Source organism: Hordeum vulgare, chromosome 6H (assembly GCF_904849725.1).
Source record: "Hordeum vulgare subsp. vulgare chromosome 6H, MorexV3_pseudomolecules_assembly, whole genome shotgun sequence".
In the NCBI taxonomy this organism is placed as follows: Eukaryota; Viridiplantae; Streptophyta; class Magnoliopsida; order Poales; family Poaceae; genus Hordeum; species Hordeum vulgare.
The window spans coordinates 520,613,564-520,637,047 of record NC_058523.1 but is presented as its reverse complement, the minus strand read 5'-3'; positions in this window follow the sequence as shown (position 1 = coordinate 520,637,047).

The following is a 23,484-nucleotide window of genomic DNA, read 5'->3' as shown; positions in this document are numbered from 1 at the left end:
CGCGCTGACCTTGATCCTCATGGCGGAGTCGGCAGTGGCGTACTTATCCGCCTTGTCCATGAGTACAACCAAAGTGGTAAGCTCAAAGCACATGAGCTTGTGCTTAAGAAGGGTGCCGTCTCGGCAGCCGTCAATGAAGTATTGAATAGCTTGTACTTCATGCACTCATTCGCAGGAGTTGCGCAACTCCGTCCAGCGTGTGACGTAGTCGCGAAGGGGCTCTTCAGGCTTCTGAACGCACATGGCCAGCTCGCGGGGGCGGCTAGGGCGCTTGTAGGTGTCGGTGAAGTTGCAGACGAAAGCCTCTTCAAAGTAAACAGAAGAGTTGAAGCTGCCGGCTGGCAGGCTGTTAAGCCAAGTTCTTGTCGAGCCGGTCAGCATGAGTGGCACGTAGCAGACGGCTATGCGCTTGTTGCCCCGGGTGTTGCCGATTGCAATGGTGTAGTCAATCAGCCACTCCTCCGGCTTGGTGGTGCCATTGTACTTTGGAGTGTCGCGGGGAAGGGTGAAGCCAGAAGGCAACGACTCCCCTTGGATCCGGGGGCCGAAGCACGCCGGCCGATGGAACCCTCCTCCTCCAGGAGGGCCGACTATGCCAAAAGGTCGAGGCGAGTGCGAGCATCATTCTCGCTACGTGGAACGTGAGGGCCGATCCGAGCCGTGAGCTCAGGCCGGATCGGGGCACGGGAGTGTTGGCCCTTTCCCGACGCCTAGGCGGGGGAACTTCATGGACCGAGTCTCCTTCATCTCCAGCCGCCTTGCGGCGTCGGCCAGAAACTTCCCGTGGCTCACTCTGGCACTGGGAACGCCGATCATGGTTTCCCTCGGCCCTCCGACAAGAGGTGTGAGGGGCTGAAGAATGCTGAGCTTGCTGATGGCCGCTCGGGATGGGGTGACCCTCGGGGTCGAGACCCGGAGATACTGAGAAGGCACGAGTAGGATCAAGGCGAGCCTGGTGCTCGTTGGCAGGGTCAAGGAGGTCCTTGATGCTCTTTTCTTGGCGAGCACGTTCCTCACCCTCCATGGTACTCATTTCTTCAAGGGCCATCTGGGTGGCCCGCATGTTGGCCGCAGGAATGTCGTAGATGGGCAGCTTCCTACCTAGGATTTCAGCGACAACCCGACCATGACCGCGGACGTCTGCACGTTGGCTGGGTCCTTCAGTGGCCATGGTGAAGCCGTAGGTGGAGTTGTACTCGCGCCGCGCGGCCTCCATCCGGCGCTTGGCTGTGGCAAGGGCGGTGCCCTTCTCCAGTAGTTGTTTGCGAACTTCCTCCATCTCAGCCCTTGTTGTTGTTGCATTTGCCGTCGTGGCGATGGGAGTACTCAGCCCGACAATGGTGACATGAAGCGGGTCGAAAGGGCCCGGAGGGGGCTCGACCGCATCCACCGCGGCCTTGCCGTGGCCTGAGCTGGAGCTAGTGCCAGCAACCATCACCTCCATGAGATCGGAGGGAATGGTAGCGTTGTGCGGGGCAAGACACCCCACAAACGATGGTGGATCGCTGCAGTCGAGTACGTCACAAGGGTACTCGTCGGGCACAGGTGCATCCTCAAGGCTGAGTCTGCTGAAGTGCGTGCAGAGAGCATCGATGTCGATGTCCCCGCCAAGGTGGAGAGGTTCCTCGTCGAGGCGCGGGTTGTCGAAGAGAGCACAAAGGAGAGCAACGTCAGGAGCAACGTCGCCGCCGAGTGGTTTGCTGGTGATCTCATCGGCAGAGCCTGCAAGACGGGCTGAACCGTCGGTCAACACCGAGGAAACCTTCGCAGGGGCAGGCTCCATGGGCGTGCTGATCAGTCCGGACGCGAGGCATCCGGCAGGGTTTGCGAAGGTTCCCGCCCAGAGCGTAACTCCGACCGGAGCCGTGGACGGCCCCACGATGGGCGCCAACTGTTGTCATTTCCTCACGAAAGATGCCATAGATAGGCTTATCGAGGGTGGTTGGGACCGAAGGGACACCGACGGGCTCCGGGAACGGTATTGGTAACTAGCGATGCAAGACGCACGATGTACCCGGGTTCGGGGCTCTCTGATACGTCTCCAACGTATCTATAATTTTTGATGGTTCCATGCTATTATCTTGTCAATGTTTTGTATGCCTTTTATATCTTTTTTGGGACTAACTTATTAACTCAGTGCCAAGTGTCAGTTCCTGTTTTTTCCGTGTTTTTGACCCTTTTCAGAGAAGAATATTAAACGGAGTCCAAACGGAATAAAACCTCCGAAAAGGTTTTTTCCGGAACAGAAGATACGCAGGGGGCGTGAGAACCAAGGCACATGCCACCAGGGGAGGCCACAAGCCCCCTAAGCGCGGCCAGGGGCGCCTAGCAGGCTTGTGGCCCCCCTATGGCTAGTTTGCCCTACTTCTTCCACCTATAAATCCCCGAAAAATCCAAAACCATGGGAGAGAGCCACGAAAATACTTTTCCGCCGCCGCAAGCTTCTGTCTCCGCAAGATCCCATCCAGGGCACGTTCTGGTGCCCTGTTGGAGGGGGATTCGGATACGGAGGGCTTCTTCATCAACACCATTGCCTCTCCGATGATGCGTGAGTAGTTCACCATAGACCTTCGGGTCCATAGCTAGTAGCTAGATGGCTTCTTCTCTCCCTTGGATCTTCAATACAAAGTTCTCCATGATCTTCATGGAGATCTATCCGATGTAATCTTCTTTTGCGGTGTGTTTGTCGAGATCCGATGAATTGTGGATTTATGATCAGATTATCTATGAATCTTATGCGAGTTTCTTCTGATCTCTTATATGCATGATTTCATATCCTTGTAATTCTCTTTGAGTTGTGGGTTTTGTTTGGCCAACTTGATCTATGATTCTTGCAATGGGAGAAGTGCTTCGTTTTGGGTTCATACCGTGCGGTGACCTCACCCAGTGACAGAAGGGGTAGCGAGGCACGCATCCTATTGTTTCCATCAAGGGTAAAAAGATGGGGTTTATATCTATTGCATGAATTTATCCCTCTACATCATGTCATCTTGCTTAAGGCATTACTCTGTTCATCATGAACTCAATACACTAGATGCATGCTGGATAGCGGTCGATGTGTGGAGTAATAGTAGTAGATGCAGACAGTATCGGTCTACTTGTCTCGGACGTGATGCCTATATGTATGATCATTGCCTTAGATATCGTCATGACTTTGCACGGTTCTATCAATTGCTCGACAGTAATTCGTTCACCCACCATAATAGTTGCTATTTTGAGAGAAGCCTCTACTGAACACTATGGCCCCCGGGTCTACTTCACATCATATTTTCAGCCTTACACTTTTACTTCGTTGCACTTTCCGCCTTCAGATCTCACCTTGCAGTTAACCGTAAAGGGATTGACAACCCCTTTGTAGCGTTGGGTGCAAGTTTGCTGTTTTTGCGCAGGTACTTTGGAAACTTGGCTTGATAGTCCTACTGGATTGATACCTTGGTTCTCAAAACTGAGGGAAATACTTACTGCTACTGTGCTGCATCACCCTTTCCTCTTCAAGGGAAAAACCAACGCAAGCTCAAGAGGTAGCAAGAAGAATTTCTGGCGCCGTTGTCGTGGAGCATCAAGTCAAGAATAGTCTTCCTCCAACGTGTCAATTTCTGGTACCGGGGACTATTCTAAGTGAAGCTTATCCAAGTAACCGTTGCAAACTCATCTCTTGCATTTACTTTTTTTGCCTCTCGGTTTCCTCTCCCCCACTTCTGAAAAACAAAAATTTACAAAAATATTTGCCTTTTTCGTTTGCCTTTCCTTTGCTTGTGTGCTATGTCCTTCAATATGCTTGCATCTTCGCTTGCTAAAAATCCATTGATATGGATCCTCATCCACTTGTTAATCTCTTTAAGAAATCCAATTATGTTGAACCAATTGCTAGTGAGTTGAGTGCACTTGACTTTCTCTATGGAGTTTTGCTTGAGATGCTTGAATCTGAAAATCATGATGAAGAAATTTGTGAAGTGATTCATGAGGGCTCCTTGAATGAAAAGCATGATTGCAATGGTTTCACTATGAATTCTATTAGTGTCAATCATGCTAAAAATATGCAAAACCCTATGCTTGGGGATGCTAGTTTTGCTATGTCCTCTACTTGTTGCAATGATCATGATTGGGGTGATGATTTTTCTTATGATCTTGAAAATTTGTTTAAACCTCATGATGAATGTGATAGTTGCAATAATATTGAAAGTGGGTTTGGAGAAGTCATGACTTTAGTCGATGATAACCCCACTATTTTTGAAGAGCGTCAACTTTGCATGCATGTGGATCATGAAAAGAATATCCTATGGGATAGCTATATTGTTGAATTTGAATATGATCTCACATGTAATTATTATGAGAGAGGAAAATATTGTGGTAGAAACTTTCATATCCTTAAATCACCTCTCGTTCTGTTGAGATTGCTATTGCCTCTTTCTTCTTCCTTGCATATGGTAACTATTGGTTGTCTTGACAATCTGTTTTCCTATAAAATGCCTATGCATAGGATGTATGTTAGACTTAGATGTGATTTTCACATGCTTTATGATGCTCTCGTTGTGCTTCAATTCTTTTCTTTTGTGTGAGCATCATTGAATTATCAATGCCTAGTTAAGGGCGTTAAACAATAGCGCTTGTTGGGAGGCAACCCAATGAATTTATCTTTGCTTTTTGCTTTCTGTTTTGTTGTGTCCACACCATGATAATTCTATTATGATTGTGTATTTTGTGTTTCTTTTTGTGTTTGAGCCAAGTAAAACCTTTATGACTAGTTTGGTGATGGTTGTTTGATCCTCCTGGAAAAAGACAGAAACTTTTCGCTCACGAAATTATTTTTAATTTTTATCCAGATAGAGCTTTTGAGTTTATTCTTTTTTCTGCTGGTTGATATGCCAATTGCCCAAACTGTCGTAATTTTTCAGAATGTTTGAGATAACAGAAGTATACGAAGTATACAGATTGCTACAGACGGCTGTTTTTGACAGATTGTGTTTTTTTTGTGTTGGTTGCTTATTTTGATGAAACTATGGATAGTATCGGGGGGTACTAGCCATGTAAGAGTGAGAATACAGTAATCTAACACCAATATAAATAGAAATCAAGTTTGCTACAGTACCTCAAGAGGTGGTAGTTTGTTTTGTTGTGCTAATGATATCACGAGTTTCTGTTTAAGTTTTGTGTTGTGAAGTTTTCAAGTTTTGGGTGATGTTCTCATGGACAAAGGAATTAAGAGTGGAAAGAGCTCAAGCTTGCGGATGCCCGAGGCATCCCAAGACAAATTCAAGGACACCAAAAAACCTAAGCTTGGGGATGCCCCGGGAAGGCATCCCCTCTTTCGTCTTCAATCCATCGGTAACATTACTTGGAGCTATATTTTTATTCACCACATTATATGTGTTTTGCTTGGAGCGTCTTGTATCGTAGGAGTCTTTTCTTTTTGTTGTGTCACAATCATCCTTGCGGCACACGTTTTGAGAGAGACATGCACTCATCATGAATTTTCTAGAATACTCTTTGAGCTTCGCTTATATCTTTTGAGTTAGGCAATTTAGCTCACATGTGCTTCACTTATATCTTTTGAGCTAGATAACTTTGCTCTAAGTGCTTCACTTAGATCTTTTAGAGCACGGCGGTGTTATATTTTGGAGAAATAAGAACTCTCGATCTTCACTTATATCTTTTTGAGAGTGATCTCTCTGAGTAACTTGGTAGTTGGCTTGTGCTATGAAAGTAGTCCCAAAGGTGATAGGCACCCAAAGAGGATACAATAAAACCTCCATCTTCATGTGCACTGATTAGAAAGAGAAGTTTGATTCCTCTCAAATAGTTTTGAGACATGGATTTGGTAATATTAAGAGTTATGTTAGTAGGGTGTTGTGAATCTAGAAATACTTGTGTTGAAGTTAGTGATTCCCGTAACATGCACGTATGGTGAACCGCTATGTTAGGAAGTCGGAGCATAATTGATCTATTGATTGTCATCCTTTGTGTTGCGGTCGGGATCGTGCGATGGTTAACACCTACCAACCCTTCCCCTAGGAGTATAAGTTTAGCACTTTGTTTCGATTACTAATAAAAACTTTCGCAATAAGTATGTGAGTTCTTCATGACTAATGTGAGTCCATGGTATAGATGCACTTTCACCTTCCACCATTGCTAGACTCTCTAGTGCCGCGCAACTTTCGCCGGTGCACAAACCCACCATATGCCTTCCTCAAAACAGCCACCATACCTACCTACTATGGCATTTTCATAGCCATTCCGAGATATATTGCCATGCAACTCCCACCGTTCCGTCTCATGACTTGTGCCGTCACTTACATATTCCCATTGCATGATCGTAAGATAGCTAGCGAGATGTTTTCAACGTCATACACCAAGCTAGATCGTTGCACATCCCGGTACACTGCCGGAGGCATTTACTATAGAGTCTTCATTGTTCTAAGCATTGAGCTATGAGTAAATTAAAGTGTGATCATCATCATTATTAGAGCATTGTCCCATGTGAGGAAATAAAAATAAAGAGGCCAAAGTTGCCCACAAAAAAAGAGAGAGATATTGAAAGAGGCCAAAGATCCCAAACAAAAAATAAAAATAAAAAAAAAGAGAGAAAAAGAGAGAAGGGACAATGCTACTATCTTTTCCACACTTGTGCTTCATAATAGCACCATGTTCTTCATGATTGAGAGTCTCTTGTTTTGTCACCACCATATGCTAGTGGGAACCTTCATTATATAACTTGGCTTGTATATTCCAATGATGGGCTTCCTCAAAATTGCCCTAGGTCTTCGTGAGCAAGCAAGTTGGATGCACACCCACTAGTTCTCCTTTTGAGATTTCACATACTTATAGCTCTAAGTGCATCCATTGCATGGTAATCCCTACTCTTTCACATTGATATCTATCGATGGACATCTCCATAGCCCTTTGATACGCCGAGTCGATGTGACCATCTCCTCCTTTTTGTCTCACAACCTCCACCACACTCTATTCCACCTATAGTGCTATATCCATGGCTCACGCTCATGTATTGCGTGAGAGTTGAAAAAGGTTTGAGAATGTAAGAGTGCAAAAACAATTACTTGGCCAATACCGGGGTTGTGCATGATTTAAATTAGTTGTGTGGGGATGATGGAGCATAGCCAGACTATATGATTTTGTAGGGATAAATTTCTTTGGCCTTGTTATTTCAAAAGTTCATGATTACCTTGCTAGTTTGCTTGAAGTATTATTGTTTTCATGTCAATAGCAAACTATTGTTTTGAATCTTACGGATCTGAACATTCATGTCACATGAAAGAAGTTACAAAGGACAAATATGCTAGGAAGCATTTGATATGTCTCCGTCGTATCTACTTTTCCAAACTCTTTTGCCCGTGTTTTGGACTCTAATTTGCATGATTTGAATGGAACTAACTCGGACTAACGTTGTTTTCAGCAGAATTACCATGGTGTTGTTTTTGTGCAGAAATAAAAGTTCTCAGAATGACCTGGAAATTTATGAGGTTTTTTGTGGAATATATAAAAAATACTGGCGCAAGAATCAACCGGAGAAGTGGAGCATGGAGCCCACAAGCCCACCAAGCGCGCCCCCCCGGCCGTGCCTAGCAGGCTTGTGGGGCCCACTGAGCTCCACCGCCTCCAATTCCAGCTCTATTTAGTCCCTTTCGTCCGAAAAAAATCAAGGAGAAGAGTTTATCGCGTTTTACGATACAGAGGCGTCGCCACCACCTGTTCTTCCTCTGGAGGGCAGATCTGGAGTCCGTTCTGGGCTCCGGAGAGGGGAGATCGTCGCCATCGTCTTCACCAACCTCCCTTCACCGCCAATTCCATGATGCTCTTCACCGTTCGTGAGTAATCTCATCGTAGGCTTGCTGGATGGTGATGGGTTGGATCAGATCTATCATGTAATCGAGTTAGTTTTGATGGGGATTGATCCCTAGTATCCACTATGTTATGAGATTGATGTTGCTACTACTTTGCCATGCTTAATGCTTGTCACTAGGGCCCGAGTGACATGATTTCATATCTGAACCTATTATGTTCTCGCCAATATATGTGTGTTCTTGATCCTATCTTGCAAGTTGTAGTCACCTACTATGTGTTATGACCCAGCAACCCCGGAGTGACAATAGCCGGAACCACTCCCGGAGATGACCATAGTATGAGGAGTTCATGTATTCACGAAGTGCTAATGCGTTGTTCCAGTTCTCTATTAAAAGGAGAACCTTAATATCCCGTAGTTTCCATTAGGACCCCGCTGCCACGGGAGGGATGGACAATAGATGTCATGCAAGTTCTTTTCCCTAAGCATGTACGACTACATACGTAATACATGCCTACATTACATTGACGAACTAGAGCTAGTTACAAATCTCTCCGTGTTATAACCGTTGCATGATGAATAACATCCGGCATAATTATCCATCACCGATCCAATGCCTACGAGCTTTTCCTACTAGTCCTTGCTACGTTACTTTGTCACTATTGCTGTCACTGCCGCTATTGTTACTCTGTCACTACTGTTGTCACTGTTGCTACTGTTACTCTGTCGCTACTGTTGTTGCTGGTGCTACTGTTACTCTGTCGCTACTGTTATTGCTGGTGCTACTGTTACTGTTGCTACTGTTGCTATCACACTACTCTGCTACTGATACTTTTCTGCAGATACTAAGTCTTTCAGGTGTGGTTGAATTGACAACTCAACTGCTAATACTTGAGAATATTCTTTGGCTTCCCCTTGTGTCGAATCAACAAATTTGGGTTGAATACTCTACCCTCGAAAACTGTTGCGATCCCCTATACTTGTGGGTTATCAAGACTATTTTCTGGTGCCGTTGTCGGGGAAGCTCAAGTCAAGAATAGTCTCCCATCAACGTGATATTTTCTGGTGCCGTTGTCGGGGAGGCATAGCTCTATTCTCTGAGTCACTTGGTATTTACATCTGCTGATCACTATGAGGAATCCGAGAGATCCAAAAACTAAAGTCTTGCCCTCAAGTACGAGGACAGGTAAGGAACTGACATCTAGCTTTGCACTTGATTCACCTTCAGTTATAAGTAAGTTTGCGACACCACCTCCTGCTAGAAATTTTGATGTGTCGCCTGTGCTTGATGCTGCTACTTCTGCTGTCCATGATGCTTGTGATGATGCTTTGCTTGATACTGCTTTGCCACTAGGTGAATTCCTTGATGCACAAATTGCTAGAGTTGCTGCTAGATGTGATGGTATTTCTGAAACTGCTGAGATTATTGAAGTAGAACGTGCTATTTCGCCTGTTAGAACTACCTCTCCTAGATATGAATTGCCTGATATGCCTGAGGGTTATGTTATGGAGGGAGAGATAGTTGAGTACTTTCTTGCTTGTAAGGATAGCTATGATGTTGAGAAATTACTATGCAAGTGGAAAGAAAAATCTTTGAACGCTAGGATGAAATACGACCCGAAGTTTGCTACTTCGCCTATCTTTGTGACCGATAAGGATTATGTATTCTCTGTCGACCCTGAGTTAATCACTCTGGTTGCATCTGATCCTTTTAACAGTTATGAGTCTGAAACGGTTGTAGCACATCTTACCAAACTGCACGATATAGCCACCCTATTCACGAGTGAGGAAAAAATCCGCCACTACTATATCCTTAAGCTGTTTCCTTTCTTGCTAAAGGATGATGCTAAGACTTAGTTCACTTCTCTTGCTCCTGGTTGTGTGCGTAGTCCCCAGGATATGATCTACTACTTCTCTGAAAATATTTCCCCGCCCATAAGAAGCAAGCTGCCTTGCATGAAATATACAACTTTGCGCAAGTTGAAGAAGAGAGTCTCCCACAAGCTTGGGGGAGGCTCGTCCAGCTACTGAATGCTTTGCCTGATCACCCTCTTGAAAAGAATGAAATACTGGATATCTTCTATAATGGACTAACCGATGCTTCTAAGAACCACCTAGATAGTTGTGCCGGTTGTGTTTTTAGGGAACGAACCATGGAACAAGCTGAGATCCTATTGAATAATATCTTGTGCAATGGGAATGCTTGGACTATTCCCGAACCACCTTCAAAGCCAACTCCTAAGAAAAGACGTATCCTATTCCTCAGTCCTGAAGATATGCAAGAAGCTAAGAAATCTATGCGAGAGAAAGGCATTAAATCTGAAGATGTCAAAAATCTACCACCTATCGAAGAGATCTATGGTCTTGATAACCCGATACAGGTAGTAGAGGTAAATTCTCTTCGTAGATTCGAGTGATATTCCTTTTGATAAACCTGCTAGCTTATGCCTGGATGAATTTGATAACTTTGTTGTCAAACAACAAAGTTTCAATGATTATGTTAGCAGACAATTGGAACAGAATGCTCGTATGCTTAGTCATTTAAGTGCTTGTGTGGACAGAAACGTCAATGATCTTAAGCTGTTGAGTAAACATGCCTCTATGGTTACTACTCAGGTAGAACAAGTACTTAAGGCTCAGAATGACTTGCTCAATGAATTGAATGACAATTCTGTCAGAGTCGTCACTAGAGGCGGTAGAATGACCCAGGAACCTTTGTATCCTCAGGGTCATCCTAAGAGAATTGAACAAGATTCTCAAGGAGTTAGCACTGGTGCACCTAGTCATCCTAGGAAGAAGAAGAAAGATGATAGGAACTTGCACGCTAGCAACCCTGTTGCTATTACACCTGAGAGTCCAAACAATGTCTCTGTTTCTGATGCTGAAATGCAATCTGGTGATGAACATGAGCCTAATGATAATATCGATAGTGATGTTCGTGAAGATGCTCAACCTAGCAATGATAAGTACGTGGAGATTGAACCTATTGATCTTGATAACCCACAGCCTAAGAATAAGAGATATGATAAGAACGACTTGTTGCTAGGAAGGATGGTAAAGAAAGGGAACCATGGGTTCAGAAACCCATGCCCTTTCCTCCCAAACCATCCAAGAAAAAGGATGATGAGGATTTTGAGCGATTTGTTGAAATGATTAGACCTGTCTTTCTGCAAATGTGTTTGACAGATATGCTCAAAATGTCTCCGTATGCTAAGTACATGAAGGATATTGTGACTAATAAGAGGAGGATATCTGAGGTTGAGATTTCCACCATGCTCGCTAATTACACCATCAAGGTTGGAACTCCTAAGAAACTAGGTGATCCCGGAGTGCCCACTATACCATGCTCCATTAAAGGAAACTACGTTAGAACTGCTTTATGCGACCTTGGAACCGGTGTTAGTGTTATGCCTCTCTCTCTTTATCGTAGACTTGAACTGGATAAGTTGACACCCACTGAAATCTCTCTGCAAATGGCGGACAAATCAACTGCTTTCCCTATCTGCATTTGCGAGGATGTGCCTATTGTGGTTGCTAACGTTACTATCTTAACAGACTTTGTTATTCTAGATATTCCCGAGGATGATGCCATGGCGGTCTGATACGTCTCAAATGTATCTACAATTTTTGATGGTTTCATTCTGTTATCTTGTGAACTTTGGATGTTTTATGTACCTTTTATATCTTTTTTGGGACTAACTTCTTAATTCAGTGCCAAGTGCCAGTTTCTGTTTTTTCTGTGTTTTGACTCTCTTCAGATCTGATTTTGGAACGGAGTCCAAACGGAATAAAATCCCCGAAATAAAATTTTCCAGAACAGAAGAAGATCGGGGGACTTGTGGCCCCCCTGGAGCTCCCCTGCCCTAGCTCTTTCGTCTATATATTCCCTAAAATCCCAGAAAAATCAGGGTATCCACAAAAACACTTTTCCGCCGCCGCAAGCTTCCGTTTCCGCAAGATCTCATCTGGAGACCCTTCCCGGTGCCCTGCCGGAGGGTACTTTGGAGTTGGAGGGTTCTACATCAACATCATCGCCTCTCCAATGACTCGTGACTAGTCCACTTCAGACCTACGGGTCCGTAGTTAGTAGCTAGATGGCTTCTTCTCTCTCTTGGATCTTCAATACAAAATTCTCCATGATCTTCATGGAGATCTATCCGATGTAATCCTCTTTGGCGGTGTGTTTGTCAAGATCCCATGAATTGTGGATTTGTGATCAGATTATATATGAATTATATTTCAGTCTTTGTTGATTTCTTATATGCATGATTTGATATCCTTGTAAGTCTCTCCGAGTCTTGGGTTTTGTTTGGCCAACTAGATCTATGATTCTTGCAATGGGAGAAGTGCTTGGTTTTGGGTTCATAGGGTGTGGTGACCTTTCCCAGTGACAGAAGGGGCAACAAGGCACGCATCATGTTGTTGCCATCAAGGGTAACAAGATGGGCTTTTATCATAGATATGAGATTGTCCATCTACATCATGTCATCTTGCTTAAGGCGTTACTCTGTTCTTATGAACTTAATACACTAGATGCATGCTGTATAGCAGTCGACGTGTGGAGTAATAGTAGTAGATGCAGAAAGTATCGGTCTACTTGTTTTGGACGTGATGCCTATAGATATAATCATTGCCATAGATAACGTCATGACTTTGCGCGGTTCTATCAATTGCTCGACAGTAATTCGTTCATCCACCGTCTACTTGCTTTCATGAGAGAAGCCACTAGTGAACACTACGCCCCCCCAGGTCTATTCACAACTATCGTCTCCACTTTCACTTTTACTTTGCTTTGTTTACTTTTTGCTTTCAGTTCTCACTTTGCAAACAATCTACAAGGGATTGACAACCCCTTCATAGCGTTGGGTGCAAGCTCTTTGTGTTTGTGCATGTACTTGTGACTCGACGCGATTCCTCCCACTGGATCGATACCTTGGTTCTCAAACTGAGGGAAATACTTACCGCCGCTGTGCTACATCACCCTTTCCTCTTCAAGGGAACGCCAACGCAAGGCTCCAAGGCCGCGGGGAAATCCTTTGCATATTTGCCAAGGAAGTCCCTATGGGCGTAGCCCGTGACAGAAGGATTCCTGGCGCCGTTGCCAGGGAAGGTCTGCTGTCGTAGTAGCACGGTCATCCTTGGAAGACCCTTTTTAAACACTGCAGGGGCTGTTATAGATTACAACAAAGGCAATGTCACTTTCCATGTTAACGGTAATGAGCATACGGTGCACTTTCCAAAGAAACAATATCGAGTACATTGCATCAATGCTATTGAAAAAACTTCATCGATTCTTATTGGGAGCTTTGAATGCACTATACCTACTGTTAAGATGAAGTATGATTTGCTTGTTGGGGATATGCACATTCCCATTGAGGTAACCTAGTGACTATGCAAAAATTCTTCGTTCTTTTTTCATGCGATTCGAAAAAGTTTGTCAAGGAGACTTGATCAACCTCATTGACGGATTTCTTTCAATGACCGTGGGATGGATGAATCGAGGAGTCACAACCCTTTGTTCCAAGCTTTCACCTTCGGTTGCTTAGAAGAAAAATGATAGATTTAGCTTTAGTTTCTCCTGTTTTCTGCTTTTTGCGTCCCGTAGAAAAGTGTCCCGAAAATAAAAGTTCTCCGAATGCTGTGAAAATCAAGTATGATTTTTTCTGGAATTTTTGAAAAATTATGAGATGGAGAGCTAGTTAGGGGGATGCACCAGTGGGCCACAAGCCCTGGAGGCGCGGGCACCCCCTTGGCCGCGCCTACCAGGCTTGTGGAGCACACGTGTCCCCCCTCCACCTATTCCAACTCCCATCTCGTTCTCCTACCTCCAGAAAAATTCATTCTACACCTCAAACCCGTATTCTTGCACTTCTTGCTGCGATTTTCGATCTCCTTGTGCAAAGCCCCATTCACCAAACTGTTTTGGGGGAAATTGTTCCTTGGTATGTGACTCCTCCATTGGTCCAATTATTTTGCTCTAGTGCCTTATTCGTTGCGTATTTTTGCTGCCTTGCTGACCCTGTTCTTGATCTTTGCATGCTAATTTTTGCTGGTTCCAAGTAGTTTTGATGCATGATATGGCCTCTAGGCACTTGTCGGAGTAGTTTCTATGAGTTTAGTTGAGCCTTGTTCATTTTTCCTTTGAGTCACTGAAAATTTCAGAAAAGGAAGATGTTCAGGAGAAACTATCACAGTGGTTCCCGATGTCTACTACGCAACCTTCTCCTTGTAGACGTTGTTGGGCCTCCAAGTGCAGAGGTTTGTAGGACAGTAGCAATTTTCCCTCAAGTGGGTGACCTAAGGTTTATCAATCCGCGGGAGGCGTAGGATGAAGATGGTCTCTCTCAAGCAACCCTGCAACCAAATAACAAAGAGTCTCTTGTGTCTCCAACACACCCAATACAATGGTAAATTGTATAGGTGCACTAGTTCGGTGAAGAGATGGTGATACAAGTGCAATAGGGATGGTAGATATAGGTTTTTGTAATCTGAAACTACAAAAACAGCAAGGTAACCAATAGTAAAAGTGAGCACGAACGGTATTGCAATGCGTGGAAACCAGTCCTAGGGTTCATACTTTCACTAGTGAAGTTCTCTCAACAATGATAACATAATTGGATCATATAACTAGACCTCAACGTGCAACAAAGAGTCACTCCAAAGTCACTAATAGCGGAGAACAAACGAAGAGATTATTGTCGGGTACGAAACCACGAGAAGTCCGTAGTAAAATAACACGAAGCTATTCTTTCCATTCGATCCATCATAGAGTTCGTACTAGAATAACACCTTAAGACACATATCAACCAAGACCCTAATGTCACCTAGATACTCCATTGTCACCTCAAGTATCCGTGGGCATGATTATACGATATGCATCACACAATCTCAGAATCATCTATTCAACCAACACATAGAACTTCAAAGAGTGCCCCAAAGTTTCTACCGGAGAGTCGAAACGTGTGCCAACCCATATGCATAGGTTCCCAATGTCACGAAACCCGCAAGTTGATCGCCAAAACATACATCAAGTACTCACATGAATATCCCATTGTCACCACAGATAGACACATGCAAGACATACATCAAGTGTTCTTAAAGACTCAATCCGATAAGATAACTCCAAAGGGAAAACTCAATTCATTACAAGAAGGGAGAGGGGGAAGAACATCATAAGATCCAACTATAGTAGCTAAGCCCGCGGTACATCGAGATCAAGACATCTCAAGAACACGAGAGAGAGATCAAACACATAGCTACTGTACATACCCTCAGCCCCGAGGGAGAACTACTCCCTCCTCGTCATGGAGATCATTGGGATGATGAAGATGGCCACCGGAGATGGATTCCCCCTCCGGCAGGGTGTCGGAATGGGCTCCAGATTGGTTTTTGGTGGCTAAAGAGGCTTGCGGCGGCGAAACTAGTTGGGGGTTTCTGCATTTATAGGAATTTATGGCGGTGGAATTACGTCGGTTATGCTCTGACACTTGGCAGTTGGCACTGAGTTAATAGGTTAGTCCCCAAAAAGATATAAAATAGCATATTCATGCATATAAAACATCCAAAGTTGACAAGATAAAAGCATGGAACCATCAAAAATTATAGATACGTTGGAGACGTATCAAACATCCCCAAGCTTAACTCCTGCTCGTCCTCGAGTAGGGAAGTGATAAAGACCGAATTTTTGATGTGGAATGCTACCTAACATATTTGTCCTTTGTAAGTTCTTCCTTGTGGCATGAATGTTCAGATCCGTAAGATTCAAACCAATAGTTTGCTATTGACATGAAAACAATAATACTTCAAGCATACTAGCAAAGTAATCATGAACTTTTGAAATAACAAGGCCAAAGAAAGTTATCCCTACAAAATCATATAGTCTGGCTATGCTCCATCATCCCCACACAACGAATTTAAATCTTGCACAACCCCGGTATTGGTCAAGTAATTGTTTTCACACTCTTACTTTCTCAAACCTTTTTCATCTCTCACGCAATACATGAGCGTGAGCCATGGATATAGCACTATAGGTGGAATAGAGTGTGGTGGAGGTTGTGAGACAAAAAGGAGGAGATGGTCACATTGACTCGGCGTATCAATGGGCTATGGAGATGCCCATCAATAGATATCAATGTGAATGAGTAGGGATTGCCAAGCAACGGATGCACAAGAGCTATAAGCGTGTGAAATCTCAAAAGGAAAACTAGTGGGTGTGCACCCAACTTGCTTTCTCACGAAGACCTAGGGCAATTTTGAGGAAGCCCATCATTGGAATATACAAGCCAAGTTATATAATGAAAATTCGCACTAGTATATGAGAGTGTCAAAACAAGAGACTCTCTATCATGAAGAACATGGTGCTATTTTGAAGCACAAGTGTGGAAAAGGATAGTAGCATTGTCCCTTCTCTCTTTTTCTCTCATTTTTTTGTTTGGGCTCTTTGGCCTCTTTTTTTTGGTGGGCATCTTTGGCCTCTTTTTTTTATTCCTCACATGGGACAATGCTCTAATAATGATGATCATCACACTTTTATTTACTCACAACTCAATACTTAGAGCAATGATGACTCTATATGAAATGCCTCCGGCAGTGTACCGGGATGTGCAACGATCTAGCTTACCGTATGACGTTGAAACATCTCACTAGCTATCTTACGATCATGCAATGGCAATATGAAAGTGACGACACATGTCATGAGACGGAACGGTGGGACTTGCATGGCAATATATCTCGGAATGGTTATGAAAATGCCATAATAGGTAGGTATGGTGGCTGTTTTGAGGAAGGTATATGGTGGGTTTGTGCACCGGCGAAAGTTGCGCGGTACTAGAGAGGCTAGCAATAGTGGAAGGTGAAAGTGCATCTATACCATGGACTCACATTAGTCATGAAGAACTCATATACTTATTGCGATTTTTTTATTATTAATCAAAACAAAGTGCTAAACGCATACTCCTAGGGGAAGGGTTGGCAGGTGTTAACCATCGCGCGATCTCGACCGCCACACAAAGGATGACAATCAATAAATCAGTTATGCTCCGACTTCCTAACATAGCGGTTCACCATACGTGCATGCTACGGGAATCAATAAGTTCAACACAAGTATTTCTAGATCACAACACCCTACTAGCATAACTCTAATATTACCATATCCATATCTCAAAACCAATTGATAGGAATCAAACTTCTCTTACTAATCAATGCACATGAATATGAAGGTTTTTATCCTCTTTGGATGCATATCATATTAGGACTAGATTCATAGCCTAAGAAAGGTACCATGCTGTTTAAGACTCTCAAAATGATCTAAGTGAAGCACGAGAGTTCAAACAGTTCTATAAAATAGAACCATTGCAATGCTCTACAAAGATATAAGTGAAGCACTAGAGCAAAAGACAAACTAATCCAAAAGATATATAAGTGAAGCTCAATGAGTAGTTGAACAACTATTTGGCTATGTGGAGAATCTCCCATCTAAGAATTTCAGATCCTAAGTACCTTATTCAAACAAAATAAAATGACGCTCCAGGCAAAACACATATCATGTGGTGAATAAAAATATAGCCCCAAGTAAAGTTACCGATGGATTGAAGACAAAAGAGGGGATGCGTTCCCGGGGCATCCCCAAGCTTGGGCTCTTTGGTGTCCTTGAATATGGCTTTGGGGTGCCTTGGGCATCCCCAAGCTTAGGCTCTTGCCACTCCTTGTTCCATAGTCCATTGAAACTCTACCCAAAACTTGACAACTTCACAACACAAAACTTAACGGAACTTCGTGAGATGGGTTAGTATGATAACGAGCAAATCAATCACTTGGGTACTGTCAAAACAAGACTCATAATTATTTTCACACAATTCCTACTTAATCTTACTATTTCCACAATTTATATTACTCGAAATAATCTATGGAAACACCAAAACAAGCAAACTATGCATTGAAAACAGAATCTGTCAAAAATAGAACAGTCTGTAAGGATCTGAATGAGAACCATACTTTTGCACCTCCAAAAATTCCTAAAACTTATGACAATTTGGGAAATTTTCATATAAATCAGCAGCAAAAAGAATCAACTCAAAATCACTATATGGATAGAAACTAAAAATAATTTCGTTAGCACAAAGTTTTTGTCTTTTTCAGCATGATTGAACAACTATCACCAAAACCAATCATAAAGGTTCTACTTGGCACAAACACAAAATAAAACGTAAAAAAACACAATCATAACAGAATTATGATGGTGTGGAAAAAACAAAACAGAAATAAAAAAGCAAAAATAAATTCATTGGGTTGCCTCCCAACAAGCGCTATTGTTTAACGCTCTTAGCTAGGCATGATGATTTCAATGATGCTCACATAAAAGATAAGAATTGAAACATAATGGAAGCATCATGGAGCATATGTCTAGCACATTTAAGTCTAACACACTTCCTATGCATAGGGATTTTGTGATCAAACAACTTATTGGAGCAAGAATCAACTAGCATAGGAAGGTAAAACAAGCAAAGCTTCAAAAATTTCAACACATAGAGAGGAAACTTGATATTGTTGCCATATGTAGAAGCATATGATCCTATCTCATAATATTTTTCAGTAGCATCATGAATGAATTCAACAATATAACCAGCACCTAAATCAGTATTTTCATGATCTACAAGCATAGAAATTTTTCTACTCTCCACATAAGAAAATTTATTCTCATCAATAGTAGTGGGAGTATCATAAAAGACTTGGATACTACAAATAGTTTCCACATTGAAAAAGCAAGGTTTAGCAAAGGGGTACTCAAGAGTATGACAATTTTTATCATCCCTCTTCTTTATAGCATAAGTATCATCGCAATAATCATCATAGATAGGAGGTATGCAAAAGTCATAGTAAATTTGATCACTCAAAGTGGGGGGACTAAAAGGATCATCTTCATTTAACAAAGCATCCCCAAGCTTGGGACAAACTTTAATTGTAGCAAATATATTCTCAAACATGGCATCCCCAAGCTTGTGCTTTTGCATATCATAGACATAATCACTCTCATCATTAATATCATGAATGGCACCAAGAGTATAGCAATTATTGTCATCCCCCACATTTATACTATTTGGGAGAGATACCTCTTTACCTTTACTTTTTCTTCTTTTCTTCTTCTTCACCCCATGTGAATATTTACTTAATTCTTCCAAGCTTCTTTTTGGATAGATTGGTTGAATAGAGAGCTCCTCCTCGTTACCCGATTCATCATAAGAAATAATAGGATGGTATTGGGAAACCTCTTCCCCTTCGTTAGTCTTATCTTTATCTCCTATTTGTTTCCTTGTCTTAAGGTAATTGGCAATGTAGGGATTCTCAATGCAATTCACTGCACGATACAAATAGATTTCTTCTAGATCAAAATCAAACACTTTCATGATAGCCCAATCTGGAAGGCCCTTAGTTTTGTGTTTCATGTCTTCATACCCCAAAAGTAGACTAAGTTCATTACGATGCTCGAGGGTAATGAAGTCATCACAATTTTTGGACACCACTTGATCATGGAAGAATTTGCATTGGAAACTAAAATGGCCTCTTTTATTGCAAAGATCACAAGTAATGCGAAGAAAATAGAATTCTTCAGCACAATAAGCTAGCCTTTCATGCAACCATTTAGTTTCTAAATACTTATGCATCTTGCAAAATCTATTTCCCCTTTTTGTTGTATATTTGCAAACTCTAGGCACCCCACAGAAGTCGACATGCTTAGAGAAGTGAACCAAGTCTTAGCATCATCCTTTCGTGAGAAAGGGAACAACTTAAGGATATAGTAGTGGCGGATCTTTTCCTCACTCGTGAATAGGGTGGCTATATCGTGCAGCTTAGTAAGATGTGCTACAACCGTTTCAGACTCATAACCATGAAAAGGATGAGATTCGACCAGAGTGATTAACTCAGGATCGACGGAGAATTCATAATCCTTATCAGTCACAAAGATAGGCGAAGTAGCAAACTTCGGGTCGTATTTCATCCTAGCGTTCAAAGATTTTTCTTTCCACTTGCACAGTAAATTCTCAACATCATAGCTATCCTTACAAGCAAGAAAGTCCTCAGCTATCTCTCCCTCCATAACATAACCCTCAGGTATATCAGGCAATTCATATGTAGGAGAGCTAGTTCTAACAGGTGAAATAGCAGGTTCTACTTCAATAATCTCAGCAGTCTCAGAAGTATCATCACATTCAATAGCAACTCTAGCAATTTGTGCATCAAGGAATGCACCTAGTGGCAAAGCAGTATCAAGAAAAGCATCATCACAAGCATCATGGATAGCAGAAGTAGCATCATCAAGCACAGGCGACACATCAAAATTTCTAGCAGGAGGTGGTGTCGCAAACTTACTCATAACTGAAGGTGAATCAAGTGCAGAGCTAGATGGCGGTTCCTTACCTGTCCTCGTAGTTGAGGGCAAGACTTTAGTTTCTGGATCTCTCGGATTCCTCATAGTGATCGGCAGACTTAAATCCCAAGTGACTCAGAGAATAGAGCTATGCCTCCCCGGCAACGGCGCCAGAAAATAGTCTTGATAACCCACAAGTATAGGGGATTGCAACAGTTTTCGAGGGTAGAGTATTCAACCCAAATTTGTTGATTCGACACAAGGGGAAGCCAAAGAATATTCTCGAGTATTAGCAGTTGAGTTGTCAATTTAACCACACCTGAAAGACTTAGTATCTGCAGCAAAGTATCAATAGCAAAGTAGTGTGATAGCAACAGTAGCAACGGTAACAGCGCAGCGACAGAGTAACAGTAGCAGCAGTGGCAGCAGTAGCAGCAAAGTAACGTAGCAAGGACCAGTAGGAAAAACTCGTAGGCATTGGATCGGTGATGGATAATTATACTGGATGACATTCATCATGCAACGGTTATAACATGGAGAGATATGTAACTAGCTCCAGTGCGTCAATGTAATGTAGGCACGTATTCCGTATATAGTCATACGTGCTTAGGGAAAAGAACTTGCATGACATCTATTGTCCATCCCTCCCATGGCAGCGGGTCCTAATGGAGACTACGAGATATTAAGGTCCTCCTTTTAATAGAGAACCGGAACAAAGCATTAGCACTTAGTGAATACATGAACTCCTCATACTATGGTCATCTCCGGGAGTGGTTCCGGCAATTGTCACTCCGGGGTTGCCGGGTCATAACACATAGTAGGTGACTACAACTTGCAAGATAGGATCAAGAACACACATATATTGACGACAACATAATAGGTTCAGATCTGAAATCATGGCACTCGGGCCCTAGTGAGAAGCATTAAGCATGGCAAAGTAGTAGCAACATCAATCTGAGAACATAGTGGATACTAGGGATCAATCCCCATCAAAACTAACTTGATTACATGATAGATCTCATCCAACCCATCACCGTCCAGCAAGTCTACGATGAGATAACTCACGAACGATGAAGAGCATCATGGAATTGGCGATGAAGGAAGGTTGGTGATGACGATGGCGACAATCTCCCCTCTCCGGAGCCCAGAACGGACTCCAGATCTACCCTCCATAGGAAGAACAGGTGGTGGCGGCGCCTCCGTATCGTAAAACGCGATGAACTCTTCTCCCTTGATTTTTTTTCGGACGGAAGGGACTAAATAGAGCTCGAATTGGAGGCGGTGGAGCTCCGTGGGCCCCACAAGCCTGCTAGGCGAGGCTAGGGGGGCCTGCGCCTGGTGGGCTTATGGGCTCCTCGCTCCACTCCTCCGGTTGATTCTTGCGCCAGTATTTTTTATATATGCCACAAAAAATCCTCGTAAATTTCCAGGTCATTCCGAGAACTTTTATTTCTGCGCAAAAACAATACCATGGCAATTCTGCTGAAAATAAAGTTAGTCCGGGTTAGTTCCATTCAAATCATGCAAATTAGAGTCCAAAACAAGGGCAAAAGAGTTTGGAAAAGTAGATACAACGGAGACGTATGAGGGGTCAAAGGTAGGGTTCTTGAGAAAGAAGAACCATTTATATAGTGAGGGAACGAATCCAACCGTTACCCTCACTCACAGCACAAGCCCAGCGGTACTACCGCTGGCAGCAACGGTAATACCGCTGGCTCGAGCGGTACTACCGCTGGGGCCAGAGTGGTACTACCGTTGAGCCAATGGTAGCGCAAAGATACTACCAGGCCAACCACCGTCAAGAAAGTCTTTGCAAAAAGTCTGACATAGTACAACCGCAAGGATGGCGGTACTAAAGTCCTGGAGCGGTACTACCGCTGACCAGGGGCGGTACTACCGCTAGGACAGCGGTACTACCGCCGGCTCCAGCGGTACTACCGCCAGAGGACATTTTGCATGGAGAGAAAGACCAGAGAGGGGAAAAACTCCATAGTTGCAAGTGAAAGGAGATGGAGATAAAGTGTGTGCGTGCAAGATTGATTCCACTGAGTCCTTCCCAATACGGATCCACTCTTAATAGTACGAGGTTCCTACGACTCAAAACCACCAAAGAGAATCGTAGAAGACACCGTGCTTCTATTCCATAGAGGGTGCCGAATCGTGTTGTGCATTTGTCATGTATTATCTGAAATGCTCAATGCACACGATTAGTCCACTAAGGTAGTGTCATCAATCACCAAAATTACTTAGGCATAAATATGCCCTAACAATCCCCCCCTTTTTGCTGGATTGATGACAATACCGGATTTGCATAGTAGAAAGTATGTGAGCATAAAGATAATTTAATAGATATAAATGAAGAGCATATGACTAAAATAGGTCTCACAATAAAAACAAGTCTCACATCACACCTAGTAAAGATAGCAAACACGATCAAACCAAGTTCAAAGCAAACACGATAAAGAAAACAAATCCAACTCCTAGACTCTCTCCCCCTTTGGCACCAAGACACCAAAAAGGGGCACACCTAAGACACAGGTGGTCACTCCTCAGCATCAGACTCATCCGTGGCATATGGATCCTGCTCGTCCTGCTCCTCCTCAATGTCCTCGTCAGAAACTTCCTCCTCAGCATCAGACCCATCCCACTGGTAACCTTGATCCTTCAGCCAATCAGTCTCCGGAGTGATGTTGCCCTCTGAGCCGCTCGAGATCGCCACATCAAGTGTCCTTAAGACACACTTGTGCCTCTGACGGTTCTCCTTCTGGGCCACATGAGACTGATACTGTCCCTTGGCCTGCATACAAAAGAGAGTCTTCATCTGATCCTTCAGCTTCACAGCCCAACATGGCATAGAAGAAGAGCGGGTATGCGAAGCAGGTCCTCCTCCCGCAGCAATGTCTGTGTCAGTCTCCATGGGCTGAGAAGAAGTCGAGGTGTTGGCACATTTGTCCTTTTGACGCAACTTGATAGGATCATGCACAAACTAGTCAGATTCAACAGTGAGGGCCTCGTCCGGGTAGGTGTATTTCCACTTCTTCTGAATAAAAGCGAACAGGTAAGGCCCGTAGATGGGAACCTTATGGTTCATGATGCAATTCCAGAGCTCACAGAACATCACATCAGATATGTCAAGACGCGCAGTGTCCTTAGTCCTTGCCTCCTCACACAGCAGAAGCATCTCAGCCAGATATCCATGCACCTCGTCCTTGTTGCCAATACGAGGGAACAGGGTGTTGCGGAAGATCTGATGCATGATATCCAGATGCGTGGGGAGCACACCCTTTTTTACGTAAAGATGTTGCAGCCTGTCCTTGGGGGT